General features: G+C 44.8%; 1 pseudogene; it reads right to left on the bottom strand.

The window, feature by feature from the left end:
- Positions 1-19,894: 19,894 nt before the first annotated feature.
- Positions 19,895-19,981, bottom strand: LOC129473888 (uncharacterized; annotated as a pseudogene).
- Between the last annotated feature and the right edge of the window lie 264 nt (positions 19,982-20,245).

The raw sequence follows: 20,245 nt of genomic DNA, 5'->3' as shown, positions 1-20,245 counted from the left end.
CATACAAAAAGTTGTGCATGAATGTTCACAGCAGCCTTATTCATATTAGTCAGAAAGTGAAAGCAACCCAAATACCCACCAATTGATGAATGGATAAACGAAATGTGGTCTATCCTACAAGAGGATATTATTTAGCAGTAGAAAATAAAGTGCTGGGCCGGGCGCGGCGCCTCATGCCTGTAATCCCAGCACTTTGGGAGGCCGAGGCAGGTGGATCGCTTGAGGTCAGGAGTTCAAGAATAGCCTGGCCAACATGGTGAAACCCAGTGTCTACTAAAAATACAAAAATCAGCCGGGCGTTGGGAGGCTGAGGCGGAAGAATTGCTTGAACCTGGGAGGTGGAGATTGCAGTGAGCCAAGATCATGCCACTGCACTCCAGCCTGGGCAACAGAGTGAGACTCTGTCTCAGAAAAAAAAAAAAAAAGAAAGAAAGAAAGAAAGAAAAGAAAGTGCTGGTATGGGCCGGGCGCGGTGGCTCACGCCTGTAATCCCAGCACTTTGGGAGGCCGAGGCGGGCGGATCATGAGGTCAGGAGATCAAGACCATCCTGGCTTACATGGTGAAACCCCATCTCTACTAAAAATACAAAAAATTAGCCGGGCGTGGTGGCCTGTAATCCCAGCTACTCGGGAGGCTGAGGCAGGAGAATGGCGTGAACCCGGGAGGCAGAGCTTGCAGTGAGCTGAGATCGTGCCACTGCACTCCAGCCTGGGCAACAGAGCTAGATTCCGTCTCAAAAAAATAAAAATAAAAATAAAGAAAGTGCTGGTACATTACAACAAGGATGAACCTTGCAAACATTATGCTAAGTGAAAGAAGTTAATCACAATAGTCCTTATATTTATGATGCTTTTATTCTTTTCTTTTTTTTTTTTTTTTTTTTTTGAGAGAGGGTCTCACTCTGTCACCCAGGCTGGAGTGCAGTGGTGCAGTCTCAGCTCACTGCAGCCATAACCTCCCTGGGCTCAAGCTATCCGCCCACCACAGCCTCCTAAGTAACTGGGACCACAGATACATGCCACCATGCCTGGCTAATTTTTGTATTTGAGATGGAGTTTCGCCATGTTGCCCAGGCTGATCTCAAACTCCTGGGCTCAAATGATCCCGCTGCCTCAGCCTCCCAATGTGCTGGATGACAGGCATGAGCCACTGTGCCCAGCTACTATGACACTTTTTATTTGAAATGTTCAGAAGTTCAGAATAGACAAATCTAGAAACAGAAATAAGATTAGAAACAGAAATTAGATTAGTGACGGCTGAAGAGGGTAGGGGAAATGGGGGCTGATAACTAATGAAAATAGAGTTTATTTTGGGGATGATGAAAACGTTCTGAAAGTGATTGTGGTGGGTGGTGGAGGTTGCACAAGAAACAAATTACAGTTGTTGCTCCTGGGAAGGGGAACTTGACAACTGGGGACCAGAAGTGTCTATATATATAGACTTGTGTGTGTGTGTGTATATATATACATATATACACACACACACACAAAAGTGGGTAAGTATATATAAGTATACACACACACACACATAAACGTATATATATATATATATATATAGGCGCCCTGGGTGCTTATTTGATTTTCTATCACGAGTATATATAACCTATTCACTAAGAAATAAATAAAATAATATTTTACAAAGAAATTGCATTTGGGACCAGGAGTGATGGCTAATGCCTGTAATCCCAGCACTTTGGGAGGCTGAGGCGGGCAGATCCCTTGAGCCAGGAGTTCGAGATCATCCTAAGCAACATGGCGAAAACCCATCTCTACAAAAAATACAAAAGTTAGCCAGGCTTGATGGTGCACATCTGTGTTCGCAGCTACTCGGAGGCTGAGATGAGAGGATTGCTTGAACCTGAGAGGTCTAGGTTGCAGTGAGTCTGGATGACAGAGTGAGAGCCTGTCTCAAAAAAATAAAACATAAAAAAGGAAATTGCATTCGGAATCACAAGAGTCATAACCACAGATTCAATAAAAATTCAAAAAGTATTAGAGAACAATGTATTTTCATAAATACATATGTAGCTCTAGATGAAAAAGGTAATTTTTAGGACAATAAAATGTCAAAAATTGACTTTGAAAAGGATAGGAAACCAGACCAGGCTAATGGTTAGACAAAAAACTGAAAAGATAGCCAAAATTATATCCCCTCTCCCACAAAAAAGAACATCAAGGGCAGAAGCGTTTTACTGGTGACTTCCAATTCTTCAAAGAGCAGGTACTTCTTATAAACTGTTTCCAGGAACGGGAAAATAACCAGGGCTCCTCCACTCATTTAATAGGAATAAATATCAGTGTATACAAATTGGAGGATAACAAAATGGAAGAAAGAAAGGAAGGAAGGAGAGAGAAAGGGAGGGAGGAGACAGCAGAAGCATCGCTCCAGTTTTGTTTGACCCACGCTGTTGTCTCTATGTATCTTTTTTTTTTCGTTTAATGGGACAGAGTTTTCACTCTTGTCCCCAGGCTGGAGTGCAGTGGTGCAATCTTGGCTCACCACAACTTCCACTTCCTGGGTTCAAGCAATTCTCCTGCCTCAGCCTACCAAGTAGGGCACGGTGGCTCATGCCTGTAATCCCAGCACTTTGAGAGGCTGAGGCAGGCGGATCACCTGAGGTCAGGAGTTTGAGACCAGCCTGGCAAACATGGTGAAATCCCATCTCCACTAAAAATACAAAAATTTGCCAGGCGTGATGGCGGGCGCCTGTAATCCCAGCAACTCGGGAGGCTGAGGTGAGAGAATCGCTTGCACCTGGAAGGTGGAGGTTGCAGTGGGCGGAGATGGCGCCATTGCACTCCAGCCTGGGCAACAAAAGCAAAACTCCGTCTCAAAAATAAAAATAAGAAAAAAATAGAATAAAAAGCCAAAGATATGAGTGGGCAAGTGTAGATAGACAGATAGATAGATGACAGATATTCAAAGAAACTCACATTCAATAATATTGAAGGAAGCAAAAATTTAAACAAAAATGAGAAATCATTTTTACCCATCAGATTGACAAAACTTTTAAAACTTATAATAATCAGCCTGTTAGGGTTTGGGAAAATAGATACTTACTTTTGTCCTCATGGGTATTTAAATTGGTACAACATTTTATGGAACAATTTGAAGATGCTTATTAAAAATTTAAAAGTGCATATATTTGAACTCCAGCAAATCCACTTCTCTGTGTCTATCCAGGAGAAATACTGGGAAATGTATTCAGATGACCATGGTGTTTTCTATTGCTACATAACAAATTACCACAAAATAGCTTCAAACGACATAAAATTGCTGTCTCACAGCTTCTGAGGATTAAGAGTCAGGCGCAGCTTAGTTGAGTCCTCCAGTCAGGATCTCGCTAGATTTAAGTCAAGGTGTCAGCCCAGTGCATTTTCTTTTTTTAATTTTTTTACTTTAATTTTTTCTTTTTAGAGACGAGGTCTTGCTTTGCTGCCCAGGCTTGTCTCAAACCCCTGGGCTCAAGCCATCCTCCTGACTCAGCCTCCCAAAGTGCTGGGATTATAGGTGTGCCCCACTATGTCCCGCTAGCCCAGCGCATTTTTTTTCTTTTTTTCTTTTTTTATTTAGATGGAGTCTCACTCTGTCACCCAGGCTGGAGTGCAGTGGCGTGATCTTGGCTCACTGCAACCTCCGCCTCCCAGGTTCAAGCAATTCTTCTGCCTCAGCCTCCTGAGTAGCTAGGATTACAGGCACCCACCACCATGTCCAGCTAATTTTTGTATTTTTTTAGTAGAGATGGGGTTTCACCCTGTTGGCCAGGCTGGTCTCAAACTCCTGACCTCAAGTGATCCACCCACCGCGGCCTCCCAAAGTGCTGGGATTACAGGCGTGAGCCACTGCACTTGGCCCTTTTTTTCTTTTTTTTTTTTTTAGAGACAGGGTGTCCCTCTGTTGCCCAGGCTGGAGTGCAGCAGGAGTGAACCACTGTGCCAGCCAGCCCAGTGCGTTTTCCTCTGAAGGCTCAGCAAGGGAAAGATCTGGTTCTGAGCTCCCTCAGGTTGTTGGCGGAATTCATGTTTTCAAGGTTATGTGGGGTCCCCATTTTCCTGCTAGCTGTCAGAGAGGGCCCACTCTCAGCAACTAGAGGTCCTGGGAAGTATCACATGACCTGGCCTCATAACTCCCTTCCTTATGCCCCCTCACACTTCCAAATCTCTCCCTTCAGGGATCCCCTTTTAAGAGATCCCCTGATGAGGCCAGATCCACCTAGGATAATCCAAGTTGATCAACCTAATCACAGGGTTGTATCCCATCCAGTTTCAGTGTCCTGCCCATACTCAAGGAGAAGGGATGACACAGAGAAGGGGCAACAAGGTGGGTGAGACATTCGGGGCAATCACAGAATTCTGGCTGGGCACGGTGGCTCACATTTATAATCCTGGCATTTTGGAAGGCCGGGATGGGAGGATTGCTTGAGCCCAGGAGTTTGAGACAAGCCTGGGCAACATAGCAAAACCCCATCTCTACAAAAAATACAAAAATTAGCCAGGCATGGTGGCGTGCGCCTGTAGTCCCAGCTACGCAGGAAGCTGAGGTGGGAGGATCACCTGATCCCAGGAGGTTGAGGCTGCAGTGAGCCAAGATTGCACCACTGCACTCCAGCCTGAGCAACAGAGTGAGACCATTTTATTTTATTTTTATTATTATTTTTTTTCTTTTTTAAGATGGAGTATCACTCTGTCTCCAGGGCTGGAGTGTAGTGGCACAATCTCAGCTCACTGCAACCTCCACCTCCCGGTTCAAGTGATTTTCTTGCCTCAGCCCCCCAAGTAGCTGCGATTACAGGCGTGTGCCACCATGCCCGTCTAATTTTTGTATTTTTAGTAGAGATGGGGTTTCACCATGTTGGCTAAACTGGTCTTGAACTTCTGATGTCAGGTGATCCACCAGCTTCAGCCTCCCGAAGTGCTGGGATTACAGGTATGAGCCACTGTGCCAAGCCAAGACCCTTTTTTTAAATCTCAGAATTCTGCCTGCCACCGCCCATATTAGAGGATGCTCCTACCAGTAGAGAGCTGGTAAGGATGAAAAACTGGAAACCATGTAGAAATGGTTAAATACATTGTGAATGCTTATATAGACTATGTACATCTATACTATGGAATATTGGACTGAGTTGTAAAATTGAACGAAATAGATCAAGATGACATAAAAACTAGCACAAAAAAGGCAAGTTTCAGAATAATATATACAGTGGGATCCCATGTATGTATTAATAAATAAATGCTAGCTTCCTGCCTCTACCTTTGTCCTCTGAAATCCTCTATTCTGCTGCCAGAGAGGCCTTTTCAAAATTCAGATCTGATCAGGCCACCAGCCCCTGGGCCCACCGTGCCCCCCAGGCTTAAAATCCAACCTTGGATTCCCATCATTCTTAGGATAAACCCTAAACAGACCTTTACCCTGGCCTGGGTTGCGGCCCTGGATGGTCCCTGCTGCCCCGAGCTCCAGCCACAGCTCTCTGGGTCCACAGTTCTTCCTCTACCACTGAGCCTTACCAGCGACTTCTCTGCTAAAATGCTCTCTAGTAACCCCCCTTTCACCAGGCCAACTTGATTCATGCTTTCAATCTCAATTCTAGCTGGGAACAGCGGCTCACACCTGTAATCCCCAACACTTTGGGAGGCTGAGTATTAAGGCCAGTATTCAAGACCAGCTTGGGCAACATAGTAGGACCCTGTCTCTTAAAAAAAAAAAAAAAGAAGAAGAAGAAGAAAAGAAAGAAAACAAAATCTCAATTCAAATGACACTCTCCTATCTCAAATCTCCTGTCTGCCCACAGACCAGCCAGATACCCTGTCACAAGCTCTACCCATGCTCCCTCACCACTCCCACAGTTAGTAAGGCTTCATTTATGCGTGCGTGGATCAGATCATTTATCTGACCCATATCTTTCTTCCTCAAACGACCTTAACTCCACAAGGACGGGACCTTATCTGGCTTTGCTTACCATTGTGCCTCCAGTGCCTGCTACACTATCTGGCACCAAGCAGGGGCTCAATCAGTATTTGTTTCATGACTCTGGCTCTCCTGTCCCTTCCTCATCAGATTTTGCACACCGTGCCCACGCACTTTCACATCTCTGGGCCTGGGCATGTCATTTTGTCCTTCTGGAATGCCTTGCCACTTTTGAATTGCCCGGCAAACTCCTACTCATTTTGTAAAGCCCAGTTGAAATGGCCCCTCTTGAAGCCAAGATAAAATGAAGAAGGAGAGGCCAGGCGTGGTGGCTCATGCCTGTAATCCCAGCACTTTGGGAGGCCGAGGCAGGTGGGTCACTAGGTCAGGAGCTCAAGACCAGCCTGGCCAACATGGTGAAACCCCATCTCTACTAAAAATACAAAAATTAGCTGGGCGTGGTGGAACGTGCCTGTAATCCCAGCTACTTGGGAGGCCGAGGCAGGAGAATCACTTGAACCGAGGAGGCGGAGGTTGCAGTGAGCTGAGACCACGCCATTGCACTCCAGCCTGGTGACAGAGCAAGACTCCATCTCCAAAAAAAAAAAAAAAAAAAAACAAGAAGGAGAATGCCAAAATGTGAATAATGAAGGGTGAGATCACAAGTGATATTTATTTCTGTTTTATGCTTCCTGAATGTTTTGCAATGAGTGGCTATTACTTTCATAATTATAAAAAGTAAAATAGATTCTGTTCCAAGATGGTCTAATAGGAAGACCTCCGGTCTGCAGCTCCCAGCATGATCGACACAGAAGATAGTGATTTCTGCATTTCCAACTGAGGTACCTGGTTCACCTCATTGGGACTGGTTGGACGGTGGGCGCAGCCCATGGAGGGCAAGCTGAAGCAGGGCCGGTCATCGCCTCACCCAGGAAGCACAAGGCGTCAAGGGATTTTCCCTTTCCTAGCCAGTGGAAGCCGTGATAGACTGTACCTGGAAAATCGGGACACTCCCACCCAAATACTGTGCTTTTCCAGCGGTCTTAGCAAACGGCACACCAGGAGATTACATCCCGTGCCTGGCTCGGTGGATCCCACGCCCAAGGAGCTTTGCTCACTGCTAGCGCAGCAGTCTGAGATCGACCTGCAAGGCAGCAGCCTGGCAGGGGGAGTGGCGTCCACCATTGCTGAGGCTTGAGTAGGTAAACAAAGTGGCCGGGGAAGCTCACACTGGGCAGAGCCCACTGTAGCTCAGCAAGGCCTACTGCCTTGTAGACCCCACCTCTGGGGGCAGGGCATAGCTGAACAAAAGGCAGCAGACAACTTCTGCAGACTTAAACGTCCCTGTCTGACAGCTCTGAAGAGAGCAGTGCTTCTCCCCCAGCACGTGTTTGAGCTCTGAGAATGGACAGACTGCCTCTTCAAGTGGATCCCTGACCCCTGTATAGCCTAACTGGGAGACACCTCCCAGTAGGGGCTGACTGACACCTCATACAGGTGGTGCCCCTCTGGGAAGAAGCTTCCAGAGGAAGGATCAGGCAGCAATATTTGCTGTTCTGCAATATTTGCTGTTCTGCAGCCTCTACTGTTGACACCCAGGCAAACAGGGTCTGGAGTGGACCTCCAGCAAACTCCAACAGACCTGCAGCTGAGGGACCTGTTAGAAGGAAAACTAACAAACAGAAAGAATAGCATCACCATCAACAAAAAGGACATCCACGGCAAACCCCATCTGCAAGTAACCAGCGTCAAAGACCAAAGGTAGATAAAACCACAAAGATGGGGAAACCAGAGCAGAAAAGCTGAAAATTCTAAAAACCAGAGTGCCACTTCTCCTCCAAAGGATTGCAGCTCCCCACCAGTGATGGAACAAAGCTGGACAGAGAAGCTGATAGAAGTATGCTTCAGAACGTCAGCAATAACAAACTTCTCCGAGCTAAAGGAGGATGTTCAAACCCATCACAAGGAAGCTAAAAACCTTGAAAAAAAGATTAGACAAATGGCTAACTAGAATAAAGAGTGTAGAGAAGACCTTAAATGACCTGATGGAGCTGAAAACCATGGCACGAGAACTACATGATGCATATACAAGCTTCAATAGCCAATTTGATCAAGTGGGAGAAAGGGTATCAGTGTTTGGAGATCAAATTAATGAAATGAAGTAAGAAGAGAAGTTTGGAGAAAAAAGAATAAAAAGAAATGAACAAAGCCTCCAAGAAATATGGGACTATGTGAAGAGAACAAATCTACATTTGATTGGTGCACCTGAAAGTGATAGGGAGAATGGAACCAAGTTGGAAAACACTCTTCAGGATATTATCCAGGAGAACTTCCCCAACCTAGAAAGGCAGGCCAACATTCGAATTCAGGAAATACAGACAATACTGCAAAGATACTCCTCAAGAAGAGCAACCCCAAGACACATAATTGTCAGATTCACCAATGTTGAGATGAAGGAAAAAATGTTAAGGGCAGCCAGAGAGAAAGGTCGAGTTACCCACAAAGGGAAGCCCATCAGACTAACAGCGGATCTCTCGGCAGAAACCCTACAAGCCAGAAGAGAGTGGGGGCCACTATTCGACATTCTTAAAGAAAAGAATTTTCAACCCAGAATTTCATATCCAGCCAAACGAAGCTTCATAAGTGAAGGAGAAATAAAATCCTTTACAGACAAGCAAATGCTGAGAGATTTTGTCACCACCAGGCCTGCCTTACAAGAGCTCCTGAAGGAAGCACTAAACATGGAAAGGAACAACCGGTATCAGCCACTGCAAAAACATGCCAAATTATAAAGACCATCAATGCTAGGAAGAAACTACATCAACTAATGGGCAAAATAGCCATCTAACATCATAATGACAGGATCAAATTCACACATAACAACATTAACCTTAAATGTAAATGGGCTAAATGCCCGAATTAAAAGACACAGAGTGGCAAATTGAATAAAGAGTCAAGACCCATCAGTGTGCTGTATTCAGGAGACCCATCTCACATGCAAAGACACACATAGGCTCAAAATAAAGGGATGGAGGAAGATCTACCAAGCAAATGGAAAGCAAAAAAAAAGCAGGGGTTGCAATCCTGGTCTCTGATAAAACAGACTTTAAACCAACAAAGATGAAAAGAGACAAAGAAGACCATTACATAATGGTAAAGGGATCAATTCAACAAGAAGAGCTAACTATCCTAAATATATATGCACCAAATACAGGAGCACCCAGATTCATAAAGCAAATCCTTAGAGACCTACAAAGAGACTTAGACTACCACACTACAATAATGGGAGACTTTAACACCCCACTGTCAATATAAGACAGATCAATGAGAAAGAAGGTTAACAAGGATATCCAGGACCTGAACTCAGCTCTGCACCAAGCAGACCTAATAGACATCTACAGAACTCTCCACCCCAAATCAACAGAATATACATTCTTCTTGGCACCACATCACACTTATTCCAAAATTGACCACATAGTTGGAAGTAAAGCACTCCTCAGCAAATGTAAAAGAACAGAAATCACAACAAACTGTCTCTCAGACCACAGTGCAATCAAATTAGAACTCAGGATTAAGACTCACTCAAAGCCGCACAATGACATGGAAACTGAACAACCTGCTCCTGAATGACTACTAGGTAAATAACGAAATGAAAGCAGAAATAAAGATGTTCTTTGAAACCAATGAGAACAAAGACACAATGTACCATAATCTCTGGGACACATTTAAAGCAGTGTGTAGAGGGAAATTTATGGCACTAAATGCCAACAAGAGAAAGCAGGAAAGATCTAAAATTGACACCCTAACATCACAATTAAAAGAACTAGAGAAGCAAGAGCAAACACATTCAAAAGCCAGCAGAAGGCAAGAAATAACTAAGATCAGAGCAGAACTGAAGGAGATAGAGACACAAAAAACCCTTCAAAAAATCAATGAATCCAGGAGCTGGTTTTTTGAAAAGATCAACGAAATTGATAGATCACTAGCAAGATTAATAAAGAAGAAAAGAGAGAAAAATCAAATAGATGCAATAAAAAATGATAAAGGGGATATCACCACTGATCCCACAGAAATACAAACTACCATCAGAGAATACAATAAACACCTCTACACAAAGAAACTAGAAAATCTAGAAGAAATGGATAAATTCCTGGACACATACACCCTCCCAAGACTAAACCAGGAAGAAGTTGAATCTCTGAATAGACCAAAAACAGGCTCTGAAATTGAAGCAATAATTAATAGCCTACCAAATATCCATCAACGATAGACTGGATTAAGAAAATGTGGCACATATATACCATGGAATACTATGCAGCCATAAAAAAGGATGAGTTCATGTCCTTTGCAGGGACATAGATGAAGCTAGAAACTATCATTCTGAGTAACCTATCACAAGGACAGAAAACCGAACACTGCATGTTCTCACTCATAGGTGGGAATTGAACAATGAGACACTTGGACAAATGGCAGGGAACATCACACATGAGGGCTTGTTGTGGGGTAGAGGGGAGGGGGACGGTTAGCATTAGGAGAAATACCTAATGTAAATGACAAGTTAATGGGTGCAGCAAACCAACATAGCACATGTATACCTATGTAACAAATCTGCAAGTTGTGCACACGCACCCTAGAACTTAAAGTATAATAATTTTAAAAAATTAATAAACTGGAAAAAAATTTTTAAGGCAAAAAAAAGTAAAATAATCTCTCAGCATCTTCAAAAATATACATTTGCTTCATGAAGCAACAAATGAATTCCCTTCTCAGTCCTCCAGATCCCCCTTCTCACGGGAACTTGGCCTTTCCGTTCTCATCAGACACTCCCTCATCAAAGTGTATCTGTCTCCGGGTACTCAGTGTCCTGTACTGGATTGTTTGCTTACAGACCAAAGTGTCCCTCCTAGTCTGAGCTCTTCCCCAACGCCATCAGCCCAGTGCTCACCCTAAAGAAGAGCTCAGTAAACGCATAATGAGAAAATGAATGGACAACCAATCAGCCTCTTTCCATTATCTCCACTATTTCCAGTGGATGTCCTGTTTGGGGATGGCCCTGGGTCTTTAAGGCTCACTGCAGCAAGCAGGCTCTCTTCCTGCATGGAGGGTGGAACAGGCGCTGGGGGCACAGACCCACTACAGTGGCTGGGAGGGAGGGAGTCCTTTCTGGGAGGAAGAGGATGGCAACAGCGAGTGTGGCAACAGGCGGTGGGAAGTGTAGTCAGCACTGGGGAGGCCCAGTGCAAGGAATATAGTGTCTCACCAGACATGAAGAGCCACATAATGAGGGGTCCCGACGGAAGCCTCTGTTCTGAGTGAGACATCGGAGAGGGACCCCACAGGGCCCATCCCAGGGCCCTGCACAGTGCCCAGCTGTTCCACAGGCCAGAAATGGAAACTTGACACTGAATTCTGTGCCCTCCAAACCAATGTTTTCTGAGCAGTTTCCCCTCTGCCCCCCGGCTTGCATGCCCGTCCTCCTCAGCTGCAGGGTCTAAACAATGAAGAACCCAGCAGCAACAGGGGCAGAAAGTGAAAGGGAAAATGATTGAGTGCAGGGCAAGAAAATCAAGGTGTGAAAACCCTTTTAAGGGGTGTAAGCTGAAAGTATGTTTTGTAAACTGTTGAAATTGGTGCCCCTTTAGTGGGGTGTGGTGGTGCGTCCCCATAGTCCCAGCTACTTGGGAGGCTGATGCGGAAGATAGCCTGGAGCCCAGGAGGTTGAGGCCGCAGTGAGCCATGATCTTGCCACTGCACTGCAGCCTGGGCAACAAAACAAGACCTTATCATAAATAAATAAATAAATAAATAAATAAATAAATAAATAATTTTAAAATTAAAGAAAAAAAAGGCCAGGTGCGGTGTCTCACACCTGTAATCCCAGCATTTTGGGAGCCCCAGGCATGTGAATCGCTTGAGGTCAGGAGTTTGAGACCAGCCTGACCAACATGGTGAAACTCCGTCTCTACTAAAAATACAAAAATTAGCCAGATGTGGTGGCACACATCTGTAATCCCAGCTACTTGGGAGGCTGAGGCGGGTGAATCGCTTGAACCCGGGCGGCGAAGGTTGCAGTGAGCCAAGATCGCACCATTGCACTCCAGCCTGGGCAACAAGAATGAAACTCCGTCACTCTGTCTCAAAAAAAGAAAAGAAGAGAAATTGGTGCCCTCCATTAAGGCAGGCAAGTCATATTCAAACGGACCTGCAGGAGTTTGGGAATATCTTCATCTCCAGGTCATTTCACACAGTTCCTGGGCCCCTGCTTCTGAGGTGGTGAGGGCATCCCTCCAGGCACTCCATCACTGTTCCTCTCTTAAAATCCACCATTCTCCATTGTGCCTTCATTTAGATAGATCTGACTTCTGGAATCTAGAACCCAGAATTCACAAAATTAAAAGAAGGCAGAAACTAGGAGCACTCAGAAGTTATTCAACGGAACTTTCAAAATAAGAACTTTTACCTAACAAGCACATTCAGATTTTCAAGAACATCCGCCCTAGCCCTCACTTTGGGGCCTTTACTAGGCAGAAAAAAACATGCAGCGGGCATCGGGAGGCATTCTGGAAACAAGACTGCGCTGGATTGCAGAAGAGCCATGCCAAGCGACAAACGGGAAGGAGGAGAAAATGCATCTCAGCACTTTCAAAGCAGAAACACAAATTACTGTCCCCACCCTCCTCTCTCCATCTCTAAATTTCTTTAGTAAGATAAACTTGGAATTAGGGTTAAATAAAGCCATCCAAGTACCCCTTCCCCTCCAGTCTATGCCACAAGGAATCTATCCACTGACTCGGACATCATCTGGAGTTTCTGTCTGTATGGGGATAAGTTGTCTGCATGGGGATAAGAGAATCAAAGGAAATTTAAGCTACATGTTGTTTAGGTTACTGGGGTTATGCAGAAAGTTAGACTTTTCCTGCCAAATAAAGTAGCTACAAGGGGCTGGGCATGGTGGCTCACACCTATAATGCCAGCACTTTGGGAGGCAGAGGCAGGAGGATCACTTAAGTCCAGGAGTTCAAGACCAGCCTGGACAACATAGTGAAACCCTATTTCCACAAAAATTAGCTGGGTGTGGTGGCATGCACCTATGGTCCCAGTTACTTGAGAGGCTGAGATGAGAGAATCACCTGAGCCCAGGAGGTGGAGGCTGCAGTGAGTGAAGGTTACGCCACTGCACTCCAGCCTGGGTGACAGAGCAAGACTCAGTCTCAAACAACAACAACAACAAAAAGTAGTTACCAGGGAATTTTATCTGGGAAAGTTTCCCTTTGGAAGAATTGAAAGGAAAAAAAAAATGTTACCATTGCATCAGAAAATAATGAAGCCCAAGAAAGGGTATGAGAAGGGTAACATACCAGGGGAGTGGGCACAGGTGACTCCTTCAGTCACACAAACAATTGAACACCTAGCAGACAATGTTACCATGAGGTTCCTGGGCTTAATTTGAATAAACCACATGATTTCATCATCTTAGGGAATTGTGATATAGTTCAATTCTCAAATAAAATTATTCTTAATTGGTTTTAATCTTTTAATATTAGCAGAGATGAGAAGGCATTAAATCAAACAGACAGCAACATAAAAAACAACTTCAAAAAATATGAGAGTTGTCGCCTTATTTCTGTGGTTCCTTCCTCAAATGCTGCCACCCATCTAAAAAGAAAAATTTCTTTCTCTTTTCTCTCCTTATCCAAATAATTGAGAGCATGCTCCCTCCTTTTACACTCCATGATTCAGGCATCAAAGATCCAACCTCAGCCTCAGCGTAAGTATTTGCCTGTGTCAAGCAAAATCTACAAGAATACATCTCTCTCTCTCCCTCTCTCTCTGTCTCTCTCTTGGGTAGGTACACAAGAATCTCCACATCAGTCGATCATAGTGGATTGGCTCTACCCAGTGTCGTAAACCGAAAGATAACAACAAGGAATTTTCTGCAAAATGTCAAGTAAATAATAAACACGCACATACACACACACAAATACACACACACCACCACCACCTTCATCTTCAACTGTCAGAACTGCTCCCAGCAAGCTTTCTACTTCAGGGGAAGACAATGTATGTTGTATTTAAAAAAAAAAAAAAAAAAAAGACATTTGGGAGTTGCTGATTTAAGATGCAAAAATGAAGGCTGGGTGTGGCATCTCATGCATGCAATTCCAGCACTTTGGGAGGCCAAGGCAGGAGGATTGCTTCAGTTCAGGAGTTCAAGATCAGCTGGGGCCATATAGCAAGACCTTGTCTCTACTAAAAATCAAAAAAAATTAGCCAGGCATGATGGTGCACACCTGTAGTCCCAGCTACTCAGGAGGCTGAGGTGAGAGGATCACTTGAGCCTAGGAAGTTGAGGCTGCAGCAAGCTGTGATTGTGCCACTGCACTCCAGCCTAGGCAACAGAGCGAGACCCTGTCTTAAAAATAAAAAAAAAATTAATTTTTAAAAATGCAAAAGTAAGAAAATATACTTTTTTTTTTTTTTGAGAAGGAGTCTCGCTCTGTCGCCCAGGCTGGTGTGCAGTAGTGCGATCTCGGCTCACTGCAACCTCCGCCTCCCAGGTTCAAGTGATTCTCCTGCCTCAGCCTCCCAAGTAGCTGGGATTACAGGCACCCACCACCATTCCTGGCCAATTTTTTTGTATTTTTAATGGAGACAGGGTTTCACCATGTTGGCCAGGCTGGTTTCAAACTCCTGACCTCAAGTAATCCCCCTGCCTTGGCCTCCCAAAGTGCTAGGATTACAGGCGTAAACACCACACCCAGAGAAAATGTACATTCTTAACTGGTATGGGGCAAAGAACCTTTTCTGGTGGAGCGCAGTGGCTCACACCTGTAATCCCAGCACTTTGGGAGGTTGAAGTGGGTGGACTACTTGAGCTCAGGAGTACAAGATCAGCCTAGGCAATATAGGGAGAGCTCATCCCTACGAAAAATTTAAAAATGAAAAATAAAAAAGAAATTTTACTATTTGTCTACCCTCCCCCAATAAAATATAGGCAGGAATGGTATAATAAGTATTAATATTTGTTGAGCAGTTATCACATGCTACACTCTGCATGGATTATCTCATTTAGCCCTCACGACAATCCTATAGGTAGATACCATTATTATTCCCATTTTACAGGCAATGAACTGAGGCTTAATGAGTCTGGCAATGAGCCCAGGAGTCTGAGGTTACAGTGAACTATAATTGTGCCACTGCATTTCAGCTTGGGCAACAGAGCGAGATCCTGTTTAAAAAAAAACAAAAAAACAAAAAAACCTAGCGAGTGGCCGAACCAAGCTATGCACCCAGACAGTCTTACTTCAGGGCTCATTTCCTTAACTAGTAAGCTCTGCTGCCTCCCTGCAGAATGTGGTAGACAGGAATCAGAAGACTGGCTTGGCCTCAAGACCTTCCTCTTACTCGCCACTAGCTTGTTCTAACACATTGAGTAAGACAGGGGAAGATCTTAACATGTTTGACCAAACAACGTTCTACAGGTATTTCCTAGCTCTTCCATTTTGGTTTTCCAGAAACCTCACAACTGACTTCGCTGAGTCTTAGGGATTGCTGGCGAAGGAAATGAAGCAATCTTTGCAAAGGAGTTTTAAAACGCAGAAAGTGCTGTGTCAGAGGTTGCAACCTACTGAAAGGTGAAGCCAAAGTTCTGACCCTTTAGCCTAGCCCTGTGGGGTGAGGGTGGGGTGAGAATGATCATGGGTAGGTCCCCAACTCCCAAGGCAATGACAGCAGCTGCAGACCCCATGCTGTATAAACTGAAGCTGCTACTGAGTGCACACACTGATATGCTTGATATAGGGCACCTACACAGTCTGTTAACATTTGTGTAGTGACTAATGGATGCAAAGCTCTGTACTAAACATGACACCATCCAGCCTTGTCTTCCAAGAGCTGATGATCTGAGGAGATATGAGACAAATAATCATGCAAATGGCTCCCAAATATACAGCAGAAAACAAAAAGAAAGAGCTGTTATTAAAAGCTTGGGGTGGCCGGGCGCGGTGGCCCACGCTTTTAATCCCAGCACTTTGGGAGGCCGAGGCGGGCGGATCACGAGCTCAGGAGATCCAGACCACGGTGAAACCCCGTCTCTACTAAAAAAAAAAATACAAAAAAATTAGCCGGGCGTGGTGGCGGGCGCCTGTAGTCCCAGCTACTCGGAGAGGCTGAGGCAGGAGAACGGCGTGAACCCGGGAGGCGGAGCTTGCAGTGAGCCGAGATTGCGCCACTGCACCCCAGCCTGGGCGACAGAGCGAGACTCTGTCTCAAAAAAAAAAAAAAAAAAAAAAAAAGCTTGGAGGTAACAGGAGAGAGACAAGCAATGGAGATGGGTGAGGTCAGACCAAGAATTGAGATAGTCTTGGGGCGGCAAAGACAGGGTTGCTTAACCTCAGATTTTTATATAGGCTCAAAAGAAGACAGTGTTGCTGGGGCAGAGTGATCTTTTGGTCTTTTTTTTTTTTTTTTTTTAATTTTTAGAGATGGGGGTCTTGCTTTGTCACCCAGGCTGGCGTGCAGTGGCATGATCATGGCTGACTGCAGCCTTGACCTCCCAGGCTCAAGCAATCCTCCCACCTCAGTCTCCCAAGTAGCTGGGACTATAGGTGCACACCACCATGCCGGGAAAATTTATATATATATGTTTATTTTGTAGAGACGGGGGTCTCCCTGTTTCCTGATCTTGAACTCCTGGGATCAAGCAATCCTCCCACCTCGGCTTCCCAAAGTGCTGGGATGACAAGTGTGAGCCACCACGCCCTGCTGGCCCTTTGGTCCTTATCATCTTGTTTGAGAAAAGAAGCATTAATGCCACATTTACTTTTCTGTTTCCTACTTTCTTAAGGGAATGTTCAGCCTTCTTCTATCCAGGGGAATTTCTACGGGAGTAGGTGTTCAGTAAATATCTGGCTGGATCAATGAATTGGGAGGTGGGGGTGTCTTACGTTGGTGCATTTATTCAACACATTCTCATTTATTCAACAACTCCTGTGGTGGTTTTAAAGTATGTCCACAAATTCTTTGATATGCCGTCCTTCTTCAAAAGGTGGAGGCTAATTCCTCTCTTATTAAGTGTGAGCTGTATTTAGTTTCTTCTAACAAATTCAGTGTTGCCAAAATGGCCAAAATAATGATCCAAGTGAGTCTAGGACATACTAGGCATAGTGGTCTCCTCTTTGCTCTCTTAGATCACTCTTTCTGGGGGAACTCAGCTGCCGTGTCATGAGGACACTCAAGCAGACATTTGGAAAGGCCCACGTAGTGGTGAGTAGCTAAGGCCTCCTGCCAACAGCCACGTGAGAGGGCCATCTTGGAAGATCATTCAGCCCCAGTCAAGCCTTCAGATGACTGCAACCTCGTGAGAAAGCTAAGTTGCTCCCAAATTCCTGACCCACAAAAAACTGTGACATAATAAATGCTTGTTGTTTTAAGCCACTAGGTTTTAGGGTCATTTGTTATGCAGCCATAAATAACTCATATAGGCCTCTACCCTACTGTGTGCAAGGCTCTATAAATATGATAGTATATAGAATAGCTCTATCCTTGGCCTCACAGAGCTCAGTCTATTAGACAATACAGACAAAAACCAATTATATTGAGTGACAAATGCTCTAATAGGAAGAAAGAGGCCCCAGTGGGTGGGAGTCTGAGGATGGGATAGTGATGAAAACCACCTAGCCCAGTCTGGGAGGTCATCTCTAAGTGATATCTAAGCTTTAGATCTAAAAGATAAGCAAGAATTAGCCAAGTGAAAGCATACAAGGAGAGGGGAGACCAATCCAGGCCGATGGATTAGCATGTACTGAAGACCACATAGGCAAGATGTAGTATGTGAAATTGGAGAATTATGAGTGCGAAGTAGGGGAATAGAGGAAAAGTTGATGCCAGGTCATACAGGGCCTTGTGAGCCATATCAAAACATTTAAATTTTATCCTAAGAGCAGTAGCAACCCTTGGAGGGTTTTAAGAAGGTAAGGAGACTCACATTATCCGAGTTGCATGAATTGACAGCAGCAAGAGTCCACACAGGGAAGAGATGATGGTGGCATGAACTGAGGTGGCAGTGATGAGGTGGAGAGAAATAAAGAGACACACGTAATTATGGAATGGAACGTGTTAAAGGATTAGCTGTTGTTGGGGGAGGGAATGGGAAGAATGGAAATGATGCCAAAGCCCCTAGCTTTGGCCAATTGATGGCCAGTGGTGCCCTTCTCAGGGATAACACAAGAGGGCTCGGGGCAAAGAGGACAAGTTAGGTGTTGGACCTTTTGAGTTTGACGTTACTCAAGCCACAAACTTGTTGTGCATACGTGTGCACCCAAGAAGAAAGATATAGTCTGACGACAGAGATTTGGAAGCCATTCACATAGAGCTGACAGTGGAAGCCCTGATAATGAATGAGATCTCTGAAAATGAGAGTGCCTTGAGATGAGAGAATAAATATATCTTTGGAAACCACCAACTCTGAAGAGACAAGCAAAGCATCATTCAGAGAGAGAGGAAGGAAACCAAGAGAATAGATTCATTCAAAATATGACAGCAGCAAATGATGTTGAGAAGTCAGATAAGAACTGTGATGTGCCCCTTAACTGTAGCAACAAAGACATCGCCCAAGACCTTGACAAGCAGGTCAGTTTCAGGGATGCTCTTTTGAGGTCAAGGAGTTCTTTTTTTTTTTGGAGGGGGGGCAGAGTCTCACTCTGTCGCCCAGGCTGGAGTGCAGTGGCACGATCTCCGCTCACTGCAAGCTCCGCCTCTCGGGTTCACACCCTTCTCCCGCCTCAGCCTCCGGAGTAGCTGGGACTACAAGCGCCTGCCACCACACCCGGCTAATTCTTTGTAGTTTTAGTAGAGACGGGGTTTCACCATGTTAGCCAATATGGTCTCGATCTCCTGACCTCGTGATCCACCCGCCTCGGCCTCCCAAAGTGCTGAGATTGCAGGCATGAGCCACCATGTCAGGCCAGAGTTCTTAATAGTTTTAAATATATTAGAAAGATTTCTTTTTCTTTTCTTTCTTTTTTTTTTTTTTTTGAGACAGAGTCTAGCTCTGTCACCCAGGCTGGAGTGCAGTGGCGTAATCTCGGCTCACTGCAACCTCCGCCTCCCAGGTTCAAGCAATTCTTCTGCCTCAGCGTCCTGAGTAGCTGGGATTACAGGTATGTGCCACCATGCCCGGCTAATTTTTGTACTTTTAGTAGAGACGGGGTTTCACTATGTTGGTTAGGCTGGTCTCGAACTCCTGACCTCGTGATCTGCCTGCCTCAGTCTACCAAAATTCTAGGATTACAGGCATGAGCCCCTGTGCACAGCCGACTTCTTTTTTTTTTACGAACAGATGAAGGGAGAGCTACTCAGCCATTGGCATTGCCCCCAAAAAATTCCCTTCCTCATTGGATTAGCAAAATGGCCCCAGGTTTTCCCTAAGGCCAACAGAGAGGTCATTAAGACAGGGTCATGTGAAATATAGCAGGAGCCTCTTGCTAAAGGCTCAGGAACCAAAAGAGGCGTCAATGGACATGGTTTAAACACAACCAACTTCACCCAATATCCTTCCAGAACACAGGAAATAAATTATTTCTTTTCAGAGAAACACAGGGGAGAGGACTTAATTTCCAGTGCTGTCACAAGTATAGGCAGAACCCTGTCCAGAAGGTCCCTAGCATGTATTTCTTTCTCTAGACAGCGTAGCCTCAATGCCTGAGTTTGATATTAGCTAATCACTCTGCACTCATTACTTAGCCTCCTCAAATCTCCATTCCTTCATCTGTAAAATAAGGGTGAATATAGAACTCACCATAAACGGCTAAGGATTGAGATTACTGAGCACAGTGCTTGGCACACAGTAAGAATTCAGGGGAATGTTTTTGCTATAATAGATAGTAAAGTTATGCAATGAATATTATCACTACTAGATTCAAGTCAGCATCAGAAATCTGTCTCTTTGCATTGTTTTTTGGTGCGTGTGTTTAAGTGTGTGTGTGTTTATGTCTTATGAGTAAAGTGCCAACATCTTAACAAGGTTTCGCATCTGTGCAAAAACTCAATCATTATGCTTATGAACTATAAAAGGGCTTCTCTTTGCCTTGTAACTTATGACTCTGCAGGTTTTTCTCAGCCCTCTCCATCACTACTTGCACCTCCACCACTCCTTTTCTGCCTGCAGCCCTGCTCTTAGAAGCAGGAGATAAGTCTCATTATTTTATTTTATTTTATTTTTTTGAGACAGTCTCGCTCTGTCACCAGGCTGGAGTGCAGCGGCGCGATCTCACCTCACTGCTTGCTCCGCCTACTGGGTTCAAGTGATTCTCCTGCCTCAGCCTCCAGAGTAGCTGGGAT

This window comes from Symphalangus syndactylus, chromosome 23 (assembly GCF_028878055.3).
Source record: "Symphalangus syndactylus isolate Jambi chromosome 23, NHGRI_mSymSyn1-v2.1_pri, whole genome shotgun sequence".
In the NCBI taxonomy this organism is placed as follows: domain Eukaryota; kingdom Metazoa; phylum Chordata; class Mammalia; order Primates; family Hylobatidae; genus Symphalangus; species Symphalangus syndactylus.
Note: the sequence above shows the minus strand (reverse complement) of the source record. Positions and strands in the feature narration are given on the sequence as shown.